The 15,255-nt window shown below is 35.6% G+C and overlaps 2 long non-coding RNA genes across 4 annotated transcripts; one reads left to right on the forward strand and one right to left on the reverse strand.

Moving 5' to 3' along the window:
• The first annotated feature begins 403 nt into the window (after positions 1-403).
• LOC113538242 (uncharacterized) lies at positions 404-3,607 on the forward strand. Of its 2 annotated transcripts, none has more exons than XR_003403820.3 (4): positions 404-506; positions 680-711; positions 1,725-2,504; positions 3,203-3,607. It is a non-coding gene; the product is annotated as an uncharacterized LOC113538242 (long non-coding RNA). The 2 variants fall into 2 exon arrangements; XR_004579526.2 differs by having other exon boundaries at positions 468-506; positions 677-711.
• Positions 3,608-5,757: 2,150 nt separating this feature from the next.
• LOC113538261 (uncharacterized) lies at positions 5,758-14,019 on the reverse strand. Of its 2 annotated transcripts, none has more exons than XR_008301374.1 (3): positions 13,554-14,019; positions 10,459-11,376; positions 5,758-8,167 (listed from the first exon to the last, which is right to left on the reverse strand). It is a non-coding gene; the product is annotated as an uncharacterized LOC113538261 (long non-coding RNA). The 2 variants fall into 2 exon arrangements; XR_008301373.1 differs by lacking the exon at positions 13,554-14,019 and having other exon boundaries at positions 10,459-10,479; positions 11,084-13,077.
• Between the last annotated feature and the right edge of the window lie 1,236 nt (positions 14,020-15,255).

Here is a 15,255-nt window from a genome sequence, read left to right on the forward strand (position 1 = left end):
TTTGTGGCAGTTTGAATAGGAAATGTTTATAATGTTGATAAACCACAAACTTGCTGCCAGTGAAATATCATATCCAACAATCTAGCTATAATAATAATATTATGACACTATGAACAACCCTCATCACCACCACAACAACAATAAAAATTACCAATAGTAATAGTAATAATGTTGTTGTTGTTGTTGTTGTTGCTGTTGTTGCTGTTGCCGAACAACCAAAGCCAGGAAATTATATTTTATTAACAGTACAGCAATATTTTATTAACAGTACAAACAATACAATAATATTACAAATAATTGTAAAAAATTGTGTTATGAAATTAAAGGTTAATAAAATACAAGCATTCATGCTCCTCAACAGTTTCTATTTCTCAAGTGTGACATCACAACACACTTACTCAGAGATGAACAGGGAAGGAGGAGCAAGGTACTGGTTTGTCTGAAGGCTAAATAATTGCATGTAAGCTCTTAGTTGACACATTAGTAAGCTGGAAATCAAGTCACAGGTAGGTCCTATTAATAAAAAAAATGCTCAAACAGTGAAGTAAATTGCAGATTGGACTTTTGTGTAGTGGTTATTAAGAAACTGTTAAATGCTCAAATGCAACATTCCTTATTTTTATTCTTGCAATTTTGTTTTCTACTGTACGTATTAAATGTATTAAATTCTTCAAAGCAGCAATGGCAAGCAGCAGGCCCGAACACTCTGAGGTAATTATGAAGAGGTTTAAATAACTGTTGCTACTAAATGTACAGAAAAATACAGTATGTGATAAATGTATGGTGGTCTGAATAAATTAGCAATTATTTCAGCTCCTATTTAAGTCATCAGTTGAGTTAAGAGCAATGATGAGGCTTCTATTCATTAAATATCGTGACTAGAGAGATTGCTATCAAAGTGATGACTTGTTTTCTGTCTTAATCATATAATATACCTTTATTATGGCCTGTAATTTGAGCTAACCTATGTTGTTTCCAAATACACCCACCATAATGTAACCAATTTCTATTAATACTGTAATCATGGGATTAATTAACAGAATGAGTTAGCAAGATGTCAATACTTTAACTTTTACCAGTATTAATAGCTATTCATAGATGATTGGTTGGATGATACTGTGTACAGTTCATTATTTCCTGAAATGCTAAGGATTAGCGCATGTATTAATTCATTTAATAATGAAAGCATTAGTTTACTATTAGCTTAATATAGAAATGTCTGTACGTAGGTATTCACATATATTTGCGTATTCATTTATTTGTGGAGGTAAACACGTGCAAATGCTGATCTGAGACCAGTTCTCTCCTTCAAGTGTTAATCTGCTCATTTAAAACAGGAAAAGAGAAGCCAGATCCCAGATCAGTAATTTTACTGTTGCTTCAAGATGCAAGTTTAGTTTTATCAAAATATATACGATAACGATCAGTGTATTATTTGGATAAGTACATGTATGTAGATAGAACTATTATTATTATTATTATTATTATTATTATTATTATTATTATTAATAGCACTACTGGTAACATCCAAACCAACGTACATCATCATTCAGTGGTCATGACAATTTTATATTGATGTGTGTGGACATTAGGTTTAGTCTTTAGCCACAGCTACTTTACATATCAAGTTTGCATCCTTCTATATTAAACATTTATATATGTATGTATATAGGTATTTATGTATTTATGCCTTATATTACATGCCTTATTTTTTTTTTTTTCAGCTCATCGCGCATCTGCAGCAATTAAGTCTGGATGTGGAGGAGATGCATATGAAGGTGAGCTGTCTGCTTTTTTTTTTAAATTGCCATTTTCTATATTGTGATAAGTGAATACTTTGTTACGAAATGAAGTTCCTGTTTGTTTTAACCATCTCTCTCTCTTTGTGTCCTTCCTCCCCTCTTTTCTCTCCGCCTTTTTCTTAATCTCTTCTCCCTCCATCCATCCTCCCCCACCCCCCACGAAACATCCACTAAACTGTACTGAGCTTGATCTCTGGTCACAAATATGTGAAAGACAATGACAGTGAAGTCACTCATACAGCAGTTGTGGTTGACTGAAGTGGGATTCCTTCCCTCCTGTCCACACTACTCTTTCATTCTCCCACTCTTATTTCTCCTCTGGAGAAATTCACAGAATGCTGAAGCAGCTTAAAGCCAGAACGTGCCTTTGACAGCAAAGTACCATGGGTGAAACAACCCAACAATGACTAAGTGGGATCTTTCTTTTATCTTTCTTTACTGAATTTGTACTAGTTAAACTTAAGTATAATCAATCATATTTTATAATAAATTATTATATTTATTTTGATTGTTTAGAAGACCCACACTATGTGTTTATTTACACAGATGCCACATGATGACATTATTGAGATCAGTGAATTCTTCCAGAAACTAAGTCTGGGGGAAGAAGAGATGGATGTGGATGTGGATTCAGAGATGATGGATGTGGATGTGGATGTAGAGAAGATGGATGTGGATGTGGATGTAGAGAAGATGGATGAGGTAAACATGGCCTATAATATGATAAATAGTCCTATAATATGAATGGTATACTTCACCCTTACAGAAAAGGTTTTTTTGTGCTGTGGTGTCAAGGCATGTTGAAATGCACTTTCACATGTTGTTCGCATGTGATCATATAATAACACATGATCACATGATTTTTTTCTTAAGGGTGTAGTTACTAGGGGTGTTAAACTCAGTGTAACACACGTTATGATACGATTTTGGTTCTAAAGACAACAATCTGATAACTGACCATACCACTGAATCTGCTACAATACGGAACGATTCAATCAGAATGTGACCTGCAGTAGACTTACCATTAATTCCTAAATGATGATGACGTAGAGAAGGCCTGTTTTAGAAGTATCAGAGTTTCAGGTAAATCACCTTGCTAGCCTATTAAATTACTCACATGTCAGTTTAAAATCTGAGTTGTTTTTACACAACAGTTGTCTGTCTTTTTCAGATAAAAATTGCGTTATGACTTTCCCAATTCATTTCAATGATTGCCCTTTAATCCATGCATTGATCCAAATCATCCAATCTTTACACCCCTAAGAGTTACAGTTTATCTGACATCCCAAAATTTTTATTTTTATTTGTCACCCAAATAAAAACTCAATTATAAAATAATACCAATACACACAAAACTTGATTCTGAACACATAATAAACAGAGCTTTTTCTCCCTGGCAGATGATCAGACCGATGATCAGACAGATGATCAGACAGATGATCAGACAGATGAACAGACAGATGAACAGACAGATCATCACAGCCAGGATCTGATGGATGAACAACTGGAGATATGCGACTGAAACAGCAACTCTCCATTTTCAGAAGCTCTATATATTTGGCACATGTTGGACTTTTGTATATATCTAACGTCTTCTTTAATCACGCATCTATACTAATACACAAATATAACTTCTGTCTTGTCTGGGGATTATTGTAAATATGTATATGTTACTTCTTTGCTTTGCTTTATTATTTAATCTATATTGTATTAAATTTAAACAAAGTTTAAGTCCTCCAAAGTGGGGGGGTGGATGGCATGGGTTTAAAAAAAGAGTGAAACTAATAAAATGCATGTGGCTCAAAGTTTCTCCTGTCATTGTAACCTTGTCATTGTGTATCCTGTGTATCTTGTCATTGATACATTTAAAGTAATTTCATGTCACTGCCAGTTTGTCAGCAGTTGAACTGAAAATTTTGTGCATTCTCTTTATTATTGGATTGGTGAAGACCTCAAAAAGTAGTTATCTACATGTTCACTAAGGGCCGTAGTTATGTGTGTAAAGTGAGGAAGTAATATGGCACATTGATATTCACACTCAGACAGTGGGGCGGAGTTTACCTAAAACAGTCTCATGCAATTCAGACCTTGGACTCAAGCCCATTTTTCTTGAGTGATATCAAATCATGCAAGGAGCAGTAGGAAGTCTAGTACCACTGTCTGACATTTTCATGTAACTACTGAAATTGGTCTGTAAAAACATTCCAAAATACTACGGAATGCCAATTGAGGCCAATATTAAATACATATGAAATTATTAATTAATTAATACTATACAGGATTTTTTTTCCTTACAGAACACACTGGTGGAAACAGCATCTTAATTAGAGACATTGCTTATCTCAAGGAGTTTTTTTAATTTTGCTTATTAATCTATTTTTATAATAGCTGGATCAAGTGCTATTTTATAAGCTGCCAACTAAAGATGGTGGAAGCCATGTTGTTAAATTAAACTAAATTTGTAGTGATTAATGTGATAATGACAGCTAGGACTATTCATGCAGCAATATATTGGCAATATACTAGACTTCTATTAGCTTTCAATGCTTGTCATCTTCCAGTTCATATATCATCATATTAGTCTTTTTTTATTTTTCTTTTTTTATAATTGTCTCTTCCTTTTATGTTACATCGTATAGCATTTGACAGCAAAAGGGGAAAAATGCTATTTCCTTCTTAAGTTCTCATTTTCTATCCTTGATGTTAGTTTGGGTTTAAAGACAGGCCCTTTTCTAGGTGCTACTGAAAACTCTGTCTCAGATGCTTCTCCTCAAGGAAAATCTGCCCTCCTCGTAGGTGTGAAATGCGCACAGGTAATTTTAATAATCTGATCGGGGAGCCCAAAAAACATATTTCCTTACGCCTACTTGCATAGCCAAACATTTACATAATTATCAGTGTAACTTGACTTAAGTCACCATCTCTGCATAAGTCCCTAAAAGAATAAATGGAAAGACATTTATTAATTAAACACCATTTATTTGTGAAAGTAAAATGGCTTTCAGTAAATATGAAGGAAAATACACTGATCAGTCATAACATTAAAACCACTGACAGGTGACATGATGAAGTGAAGTGAAGTGACCCATACTAGGAATTTGTGCTCTGCATTTAACCCATCCAAGTGCACACACACACCGTGAACACACACCCGGAGCAGTGGGCAGCCTTTTTTTGCTGCGGCACCCGGGGAGCAGTTGGGGGTTCGGTGCCTTGCTCAAGGGTCTCACCTCAGTCATGGTATTGAGGGTGGGAGAGAGCGCTGGTCATTCACTCCCCCCACCTACAATCCCTGCTGGACTCGAACCCACAACCTTCAGGTTCACCTTCGGGTTGCAAGTCTGACTCTCTATCCATTAGGCCACGACTGCCCTCAACATTGATTATCTCGTCACAATAGCACCTGTCAAGGGGTGGGATATATTAGGCAGCAAGTGAACAGTCAGTTCTCGAAGTTGATGTGTTGGAAGCAGGAAAAATGGGCAAGCATCAGGAGCTGAGCAACTCTGATGAGGGCCAAATTGTGATGGCTTGACGAGCAGGTCAGAGCATCTCAAAAACTGCAGGCCTTGTGGGGTGTTCCCGGTATGCAGTGGTTAATACCTATCGATGCGTGTGGGGAGCGAAGGCTTGCCCATCTGATCCGATCCCACAGAAGAGCTACTGTATCACAAACTGCTGAAAAAGGTGATGGAAAGGTGTCAGCACAGATAGAGCATCACAGCTTGCTGTGTATGGGGTCTGCGTATCTGCAGACCGGTCAGAGTGTCCATGCTGACCTCTGTCCACTGCTGAAAGCACCTACAATGGGCACGTGAGCATCAGAACTGGACCAAGGAACAATGGAAGAAGGTGGTCTGGTTTGATGAATCGTGTTTTCTTTTACATCATGTGGACAGCTGGGTGCGTGTGTGTTGTCTACCTGGGGAAGAGATGGCACCAGGATGCATTATGGGAAGAAGACAAGCTAGCAGAGGCAGTGTGATGTTCTGGGCAATGTTCTGCTGGGAAACCTTGGATTCTGGCATTCATGTGGATGTTACTTTGACACGTACCACCTACCTAAACATTGTTGCAGACGAAGTACACCCCTTCATGGCAGCAGTATTCCCTAATGGCAGTGGCCTCTTTCAGCAGGATAATATGCCCTGCCACACTGCAAAAATTGTTCAGGAATGGTTTGAGGAACATGACAAAGAGTTCAAGGTGTTGATTTGGCCCCCAAATTCCCCAGATCTCAGTCCAGTCGAGCATCTGTGGGACGTGCTGGACAAACAAGTCCGATCCATGGAGGCCCCACCTCACAACTTACAGGACTTAAAGGATCTGCTGCTAACATCTTGGTGCCAGATACCACAGCACACCTTCAGAGGTCTTGTGGAGTCCATGCCTCAATGGGTCAGAGCTGTTTTGGTGGCACAAGACGGACCTACACAATATTAGACAGGTGATAATGTTATGGCTGATCGGTGTATATGGAGTGTGACAGGAAATAACCCCTTTCCATGAATTAACCTTTCATATAAATTCCTTTACTCGTATTTTAAAATTATTTCTTCAATAAAAGTGGAAGTAATTAATGATTTAAATCTTGAAGACATTTCTACAATCATCTGAGGTAAGACATCATCATGATAATAGGCTCCAGGCTCCCCCGTGACCCTGTGTAGGATAATGGTATGGAGAATGGATGGATGGATGGATGGACTTCATGATTACATTATGCTGCTACAAATATTTATTTATACTCTCTACTAGGCTGCTACTTCTTATGTTTACACCTACAGCAACTTATATTGTACTTTTTTTGCACTATTGTCACTGGATTCACTTTCTAATAGAACTGTGTACTGGTCGGCGCTGCACTGGGACTTACTGCACCCATTGTCTATCTCAGTAGTCATTGTACTGTCTTGTGCTGTCTGCACATGTTTGCACTTGTAGACTTTATGTATAAATTCATGTAGTCCCTTGTACTTCTGTGTTGTTCTGTGTTTGTCTTATGTAGCACCTTGGTCCTGGAGGAACATTGTTTCGTTTCACTATGTACTAACTGGCTGTATATGGTTGAAATGACAAACTTGACTTGACTTGATTTAGCACTGTTGGTCCATTTATACCAGATGGCCTTGAAAACATTTTTACCTTAATTTTTTTTTTAAAAAAAGAAGAAGCATTGCCTTTTTAATTAAACAAAATTTCTTACTTTATTGTAAACAAGGTCTTGATTATACTAGCAAAACATCAAATACATGGAAAAGTACATGAAAATAATTTGATGGAAAATGTCTACTTAGTCTATGTAAGCAGTAAAGAAACAGTAAAATGCAATACATAACCTTTATATTAACTTTTATGTTTTCTTGTTATTTAGTTCAACTGGTCCCAATCCTATTAATGTCTATTAAATTCAGCATACAAGTAAAAAGAGAAAATAGAAACATAGTTTGTGAGTTAATTAGTGTCTGAACTTTGAATATATTATATACAGTTAGATCCATACGTATTTGGACAGTGACACAATTTTCGTAATCTTGCCTCTGTACACCACCACAATGGATTTGAAATGAAGCAATCAAGATGTGATCGAAGTGTAGACTTTCAGCTTTAATTCAAGGGGTTTAACAAAAATATTGCATTAACCATTAAAGAATTACAGCCATTTTTTTGCAGAATCCCTCCATTTACACAGGCTCAAAAGTCATTGGACAAACTAACATAATCATAAATAATAGGATTAATTTTAATACCTGGATGCAAATCCTTTGGAGTCAATGACTGCCTGAAATCTGGAACCCATGGACATCACCAAATGATGAGTTTCCTCCTTCGAGATGTTCTGAAAAGCTTCTTCAGTTGGGTTAAGATCATCGGATATTTAAGAACATTAAATTTTTTTGCCTTCAGAAGCACTTGGGTTGCTTTCATGGTATGTTTTGCGTCATTACACATCTGTACTGTGAAGCACTGTCCTATCACTTTTGCAGCATTTGACTGAATCTGAGCAGAAAGAGTAGGTCTATACATTTCACAATTCATCCTGCTACTTCTATCAGCAGTCACATCATCAATATGATGGCAGGGTTTTTGTTTTTAGCAAGTCTAATCTGGCCTTTCTGTTCTTGAGTGTTACCAGTGGTTTGCATCTTGAGGTAATAAAGAAGTGGTTAAAGAATTAAAGAATCATTCACATCTTGATTGCTTCATTTCAAATCCATTGTGGTGGTATACAGAGGCAAAATTACAAAAATTGTGTCACTTTGGACCTGAATGTATATGGTGCATGTGGTTTGTTCTTAGTAGTGAAGTTGGGTGTCTCTCACTGCTGATCATAAAATGTTCAGTACAACTTCCTGCTCCTTCACCTGAAAATTAACAAAGAAAAACTTAGTTAATAAGTTTAGTTGTGCTTTGATTGAATATTGACTTTTCTACTGAAGTCACTTCTTTGTAGGGTGGCATGGTGTTGCTTTCTCAGAGCTTCAGGGTTCCTGGTTCGATCCTGAGCTCAAGTTACTGTATGGAGTTTCACATGCTCTCTCTGTGGTCTCATAGGTTTCCTCCCAAAAACATGCTGGTAGGTGGACTGGTTATGCTGAATTGGTGTGAAAGTGTGTGTGCATGGTGTCCTGCAATAGATTACCCATAGATTACTTGTTACCCAGTATTACTGGGATAGACTCTGAATCTACAGTGACGCTGACCAGGATAAAGCACTTACTGAAGACAAATAAATGGATTCTTTATATAATACCAATCAGTATCAGCTGAGGAGCTTCACCTAATGTGAGCGTCCTCTCCGCCTCGGCTGCAGGAACACCCAGACACATCGAAGGTAGTCTTAATGGAGAGTAAGCACAACCCATATGAGCTAATGATTCACTTTGTACAACTTTATAAATAAAGCAAAATAGCACTAGCTAATTTACAGAATGAGAACAAATAAAAAGGAAGTTCTGTAATGATGAGTTGTCAGTCCTGTTCCTTCTAAATAAAAATTAAACAAATATTTAAATTAATGTAAGATATGTAGTTGACTGTAATGCATTTGTTTTAAGTGTAAAGAGCAGCGTTTAAGGGGAATAATAATATTGTTAAAATTGAGCCGCAGTGTACCAGCACTTTTCTGTAATCTTATTCACTTTTCAGGGTGATTTACTAATAATAAAATATGAAGGTGACCATCTTAAAATTTATAGAATTTTAAAAAGATTACACATTGTGATGCTACAACTGAAAGAAAAAAATAAACAACAGCAATAATAATAATAAATTGATATTGGTGAACATTTATGTATACACGTAGGCACACGTGTGTAAAACGTCTGCGTGATGACGTTTTACACACCTAGGCACAGGTGTGTAAAACGTCATCACGCACACGCATGGTCTCATCACGACAAAAAAAAATGGCAGCTCAACAGTGGTAACTTCTTAAGATTTACTTGTCCACATTGTTAAATATATATGTTAAATAATACATGGCTAAACTAGAAATTGTTTTTAACTTTTTGATAACTTTAAGTGACGCTTAGATTTTTATCATTTTGTGGCAGCACGTGGGGCATTGAACGCTGAAGCTCAGAACATGGAACTCCATGTGCAACCACGCGGCCTAACAGTGAATTCGGTTTAACACAATGTTATTCATACATTTATTGTACTTTTTCAGGTCCCTTCTCCAGGAGCCCATGGAAACCGAAGAGGTAAGGACAGCCATTCCAACAGCTTTTTAACTTACAGACTGAACCTTAAGCAGCATGTTCTGTCTTAACGTTTACAAGAGTGGTACAGACTCGTCTTCTTAGAAAATTATCTATCTAACAAACTAGGCTGAGCTTCAAACAAATCAATGCAAAGATGCAAGATCTAGAGTAATTATAAAACAGGAAGCGTCCATGGCCATGATGCGCCACCTAAGTTGCATTAGTGTTGTTCTCAGAATAGCTACAATGTAAATATTGTAAAAAGAGACTGGAAACATTATTTGTTTGATCAAGACAATCATTAATTGTCTTTAAAAATGCCAAAAATTTTATCAAAACCAGAAATACCAGCTAATAATACATTTACTCTATGCATTTCACTTAACTCATTTTGGCCACTGAGATGAAGGCCCGACTGTTACAAGTACGTAAACATTTGCATTTTCCAACATGCAAATAGTCGCCTACATGCAAATATAGTCATAGAGGAGACTTTTTATATACAACTTAAAAAAATTTTAAAAATTAAGAAAAAGACACCTGAACAGGTATTAATACCATTAAACACCCCTGTAAATGAATATATTAGTAATAATTTGATTTTATGCTAGTATATCTACTTATTATGTTTATTATATCTACTTATATCTACTAATTATATGTTCATTGAACCCATTCATTTTAACTTCTAATTGTACTTCTAAACTCATTTACTCTATGGTCACTAAAAGCAATTCTGCAGTTTAACCTAAGTAAGTGTCTACCTTGTAACATTTAGAACACTGTAGGATAACACCACGAATAAGGCATCAATAATAACAGTATAGTCTGAGTAAATTAACACAGTTCCTAAGATAAATAATACAAAGCATACAAAATAAAACCTTAGAACCATAAATATAATGCATACTGACTGTAAAATGCAGCACAATGAAAAACAATATACTCACAAGTCAGACATTATTAGTCTCCTGAAAAAAAAATACAAAAATATAAAACTTCAATCATCCATTGTGTGTAAAAAAAAAAATAATAAAGCTCTTCAAAAAACCAACAGCATCAAAGTCCTTTCAGCTTTGTCTGTTGGAAGGAAATAGGAAGTATTCTCTTTTGGTAGGAGGATTAAACACATGCAAAATATCTGGGCGTTGTCTGTGCTGACGTTTTAATGTCTATAAGCAGTACAGCCAATCCAGACACATTAAATAGATAGTTTATTGTTAAACTTTAAGTGTTGCTCTTCAAGCTTTGAACTATATCATAATGGTATCATAATGGTATCATGGAGTTTATCAATTAGTCATATAACTCTGGCATCCCTAGCTTAATCTGTCAAGATCATTTGCAACATATACATTGTCTAACATTCACAGTGCTCATAATACCATTTTTAAATCAGATCGATGCTCTATTCATTGTAATATTCTACTGTGTTATAAAGGTTACAAGTAGACATGTTTACCAAGCTTAAACTATAGAATTGCATTTACTGATTACAGAGTAAATGAGTTTAGAAGTAAAATTAGAAGCAAAAATAAATGGATTCGCTGAAGTAGAAAAATTTTTTGTTTCTACCTTTCAATACTCATATAGCCATTAGTCTACGCCACAGGTTCCCAGCCCTCGTCTTGGAGTATGCTTTCTCCTGCACATTTTAGTGTTTTCCCTGCTATTACACACCTTATTCAAAAATTAACTAATTAATAGCAAAAATAACAGTATAGTCTGGGTAAATTAACACAGGTCCTAAGATAAATAATACAAAGCATACAAAATAAAACCTTAGAACCATAAATATAATGCATACTGACTGTAAAATGCAGCACAATGAAAAACAATATACTCACAAGTCAGACATTATTAGTCTCCTGAAAAAAAAATACAAAAATATAAAACTTCAATCATCCATTGTGTGTAAAAAAAAAAAAATAATAAAGCTCTTCAAAAAACCAACAGCATCAAAGTCCTTTCAGCTTTGTCTGTTGGAAGGAAATAGGAAGTATTCTCTTTTGGTAGGAGGATTAAACACATGCAAAATATCTGGGCGTTGTCTGTGCTGACGTTTTAATGTCTATAAGCAGTACAGCCAATCCAGACACATTAAATAGATAGTTTATTGTTAAACTTTAAGTGTTGCTCTCCGAGCTTTGAACTATATCATAATGGTATCATGGAGTTTATCAATTAGTCATATAACTCTGGCATCCCTAGCTTAATCTGTCAAGATCATTTGCAACATATACATTGTCTAACATTCACAGTGCTCATAATACCATTTTTAAATCAGATCGATGCTCTATTCATTGTAATATTCTACTGTGTTATAAAGGTTACAAGTAGACATGTTTACCAAGCTTAAACTATAGAATTGCATGTACTGACTATAGAGTAAATGAGTTTAGAAGTAAACTTAGAAGTAAAAATAAATGGATTCGCTGAAGTAGAAAAATTTTTTGTTTCTACCTTTCAATACTCATATAGCCATTAGTCTATGCCACAGGTTCCTAGCATAATTTAATTATTTTTTCATAATTTAATTTAATCATTTTTAATCCTGAGTTGTGTTTTTTCCCCAGGTCTCTCAAGCTGCCTTTGGCGACCAAGACATCCAGATGGATGTTGATGAGGTAAGAACAAGCAGGTTGTGTTTTGGGATCAGTTTTCATCCTCTTTTCAAAATTGTTTACATTTTATTAGTGAATAAACATAGATTCATTCTTTCACTCATGAGTTGTGTGTGTGGGTTTTTTTTGTTTGTTTTTTATTTTTTTTACCCAGGTCACCCAAGATGGCATTGAGGACCTCTTCCAGGACCTGAGTCTGCAAGACATCCACATGGATGTTGATGAGGTAAGCACAAGCAGGCTGTGATCTGGGATCAGTTTTCATAAAAATATGGCACAAAACTTTTCACAAAAAATCTCCTGCAGGTGGACAAATCCTGCTGTTTTTTTTTTTTTTTTTTGTAAATAAATACATATGCAGATGTAATGAAATCATTAAATGCATGCATGCATTTAGAAAAATGTGTTTTGCAGTAGTGCAGGCTCTCCCCTACACTGTATTACTTATATCACTAATATAATTTCATTTAGACAGTAAAAACATTTAAATAGTTAAAACTAGGGTTAATTTGAAATTTGAAATTTGAAATTCATTATATTCTCCTATTCTTTCTAGGCAATGATGTGTCCGGCTGTTCCGAGCACCTCTGTCCCCGCTTCCACTCATTCCATTTCTATGGTCACTCCTAGCTCTGTTGTAAGGGATTTTTATTCTTTTAATATAAAATAGCTACAATACTAACCTTGACATCTCTTCTTGTTTTAAACTAACTAAAGAATACAAACTAGAAAATAAAGATTAGAATGGAATACTAGCAAGCATTTGCTAATTTTCAACCAATCTTCTGTTCTGCTTCAACAACTGCTTCATGTTAGCTGCCACTGGGGTTGAACAAAACTCCTCTGCAAGATCAGAGAAGGACTGCAGCTGAATGGAAAGCAGGGGGCACAACCCCACCAACCTCCTGGTGCTAGAGATGCCACAGTGCACTTCTGCACCAAGTGATCATGTTCCCACCCCCAAAAACCCATACCCCGACCACCCCCACCCCCCCACCCCCCACCCCACATAAAATAAAATTAAAAAAAAAAGCTAAGATGTAAAGATGGTTTAATGAAATGAAATGTCGTACTTTATTGTAAACAAAGTCTAGATTACACTACTAGTAGTACTTATATTACTATATATATATATTGTATATAAATACACATACATTTTTTCCTCTGAAGTCAGTAAATATGACTCTGCTGTTAAAGCTAAGTAAACATGTCTGCCTTGACATTTTATAACTCTCTAAAATAACAATCTAATTGAATAAGTTAAGCAAAGCATAGTAAATAAGATCCTTAGAAGCAATAATATGAAGCCTAGTGACTGTAAGTGAATTAAATAACAAAGAATATTGTAATAACATATATATATAATATAATATATATATACAATAATATGCAGCTCAGAGTATAACAAACATTATACTTACCAAGTTTTTTTTTTTAAATATCAAACTTCAGTAATCCATAATGCAGAAACATTTGGTGTTTCAAAAACCAACTGCTTCAGTGTCTTTCCATTCATCCTCTTGTCTGTTGGAAAGAACAGACTGACTGTCTTTTGCCACAAGGATTAAGTACTAATCAACCGCAAAACACTTCTCTTTGGATTTTTACCAGTCTAGCCCTCACATCCACAGAGCTGTTCTCATAGTTTTATAATAAGTCAAGTCCCTGAGAAAACGAACTTCCTGTTTTTCCACTCACACATGTTCCCATGAGATGGGAGTTTCCGTTTGCAGAGGATGGAACTTCAATTCTCTTCATCCTGCCATTTTCCTAACTGTATGTGGAAAAGTATTCACTGATCTAAAAAGGAAAAAGGAATTTTACATACAATCATAAAGGGGATGCATCAAAGTTAAATAGCAAGATTTTTCATATACAATATACATATATTACAGTAACTATCATTATAATAATATATTCATAGACTCCCATTTCATTATGGAGTTCATTTTAATGTGCTCCTATGTGTTTTTTAAAGCTCTTAATGGTTTGGCCCCTCTTTATATTTTTGAATTACTATCAAATTCAACTGGCCAAAGATCATTGAGGTCTTCCTAAAAAAAAATCTGTTTGCTGTCCCAAAGTTATAAACTCAGTTGCATTTGCTGTCTCTGCCCCTCAACTCTATGTCACATCTTCATCAGCTTCCACCATGAACTCCATCATGAATCCTCCACAGCATAATGCTTCCACATTCAACTCCATTTCCCATCAGCCTTAAACACCATCACATGGCCAATACCCACATTCAAGTTAACCTGTTTGCAATCATACGCCCATTTTAAACAGCACACTACCCCTGTCAAGGGTTACTAAAGATGAATGAATGATGATGATGATGATGATGATGATGATGATGATTATTATTATTATTATTATTATTATTATTATTATTATTATTATTATTATAGTAATAAGACTGGGTACCTACTAGCAAAAAAGCAAAGTTGTATTCTTTCTCTCCTGGGTTGTGTTTTTTAGATGTCACATGATGCCATTGATGACCTCATTGTACTGCTCCAGACACTGAGTCTGCATGACACTGAGATGGATGAAGACCAGTGTTCTGTTACAGCTAGGGTATGTTACACATGCTGAATGCTGAAGAAATGGAGATATCAGGCTGAAGCAGCAATACCAGTGGCAGAGACCTTCAGATGTTCTGGGGGAAAAAAAAAAGTAGTGGTCAAAAACCATTCCTTAAGTAATAACTGGAAGAGTGTGTCTACGTTCTCTTTAAATTGTATGCTATCTGAATTGATTTACCTTTAAGGGTACGTCATTAAAAGGATACATCGTTGAAATGGTATGATGCTGATTGAGTGAAACATATTTTCCTGTGGGCGGTGATAGCTCCAATGTGGAAGAAGTTGACCGAATATCTGGGATGGTACATCCTCTGAATCAGTGCCCTGACTCATTTTTTTTGTATAATTCTTTTTAAAGAAGTTGATTACATTTCCAGTAACAGATGGACTAATCCTGTAAAACTTATACTTTAACAAAATATTAATATTTTTCCAACGTATTGCAGAACATGCATAGCAATTCTCAAACTTGTGTCCTTGAAAGCAGTGTATCCTTCCACACCATGCCATATCACACAGACATCAACATTCATCC

Source organism: Pangasianodon hypophthalmus, chromosome 2 (genome assembly GCF_027358585.1).
Source record: "Pangasianodon hypophthalmus isolate fPanHyp1 chromosome 2, fPanHyp1.pri, whole genome shotgun sequence".
Classification (NCBI taxonomy): domain Eukaryota; kingdom Metazoa; phylum Chordata; class Actinopteri; order Siluriformes; family Pangasiidae; genus Pangasianodon; species Pangasianodon hypophthalmus.